Source organism: Galeopterus variegatus, unplaced genomic scaffold (assembly GCF_000696425.1).
Source record: "Galeopterus variegatus unplaced genomic scaffold, G_variegatus-3.0.2 Scaffold7985, whole genome shotgun sequence".
In the NCBI taxonomy this organism is placed as follows: domain Eukaryota; kingdom Metazoa; phylum Chordata; class Mammalia; order Dermoptera; family Cynocephalidae; genus Galeopterus; species Galeopterus variegatus.
In genome coordinates, this window is record NW_007734096.1 from 85,199 (window position 1) to 86,615 (window position 1,417).

The window sequence follows — 1,417 nt, forward strand, 5'->3', positions numbered from 1 at the left end:
CCATAATTTTATCTTATTAAGGGCAAGGAAAATTATCTATTGCTATCCTCCACTAACTAATGTTCTCTTCATTCAGCATTTACTATATACTGTACTTAATTTATGTAAGGCACTGACATCTCCAAGTCCTGACACCCAGTAGGCACTCAAGTATTTGTTGAATGAATGAAGGTATATTCCTTAGAGAATTTTTATATATCTAGTTAGGAGGAAAGATATGTAAACAAAGCATCACAAAAGTAGTGGTCTGTATAAGGGCCTCAAAGAGGTGTGTGTATAAGAGTATGAGGGCCTTTGAGTGAGCTGACTTGAGAAACTGGGAAAAAGCAGTTACAGGAAAAAACATGAAGAAGGGTAAAAGAACAGAACACACTCTGGGAATTTTATAGGCATAGTGGGTGGGAGATGATAGGAACCAGGTAAGAGGAAATGAACCTGGAAAAGTAGATAGCTCATTCTAAATATTGTTTCTAAATAGATGACCCCAAATTGCCGTCTCCTGGTCAGACTTCATTCCTGAGCATGAGACTTGTATATGCATCCAGCTGCCTAGTTGACAACTCCACTTGGATGTCTAAAAAGCATCATAAATATATATATTTTTTTCTGGCAACTGGCCATTCCGAGGATCAGAACCCATAACCTTGGTAAGCATCATAAATATCAATTTCCAAATGCGGTTCTCAATTGCTGACACCTCAAAAGAATATGGCATTCCTTCCCTAGTCTACCCCATTTCAGTCAATCTCAAATTCATCCATTTCTTTCATCTCCACCGTTACAATAGTCGAAGCTACTTTCATCATACTTTAGAGTCTTTTAGCTTTCATTCATTCTCGCCTTCAGAAGTCCTTCCCATATAGCAAGTACAGAACTTCACAAAAGTCTATCAGTTGTCATTCCCCATTAAAAACCTTACAAATACTCCCTGCAAGATTCTACGTGATCTCTCACTGGCAAGAATATCCGACTTCTTTATCTTTCTTCCTCTTGATTCCTATTAACAATCACATTGGTGTTCTTTAAATTCCTTCTCTCAGGGGCCGGCCTGTGGCTCACTTGGAGAGTGTGGTGCTGACAACACCAAGTAAAGGGTTAAGATCCCCTTACCGGTCATCTTAAAAATAATAATAATAATAAAAATAAATAAATAAAGTCCTTCTCTCCTACCTCCAGATCTTTGCACTTCACTGTTCTACTGCCTGGACAGTTTTTCCCTCAGCGGCTCGTTCATTCTCATCCTTTAGATGNCCCCGAGAGAGCGGGGCTTTTTATCTGGCTGTTAAAGCCCAAATCACCAGTAACTAACTACCACAATACCCGGCACACTGCAGGGAAGCACTGAGTGTTTCTTCAACAAAGAGCTAAAGGAGAGACTCTACAGTCCTTCCGAAATTGTGACTTGGGCAGACGGTAG

At 39.8% G+C, this 1,417-nt stretch overlaps 1 protein-coding gene across 1 annotated transcript in view; it reads right to left on the reverse strand.

Moving 5' to 3' along the window:
* Nucleotides 1–1,199, reverse strand: part of MAK16 (MAK16 homolog (S. cerevisiae)) — an 11,895-nt gene extending 10,696 nt beyond the window's left edge. The window contains exon 1 of the mRNA XM_008592522.1: nt 1,171–1,199. The gene's annotated coding sequence lies outside the window, so the exon portion shown is untranslated. The remainder of the gene's footprint in view (nt 1–1,170) is intronic.
* Nucleotides 1,200–1,417: the final 218 nt, after the last annotated feature.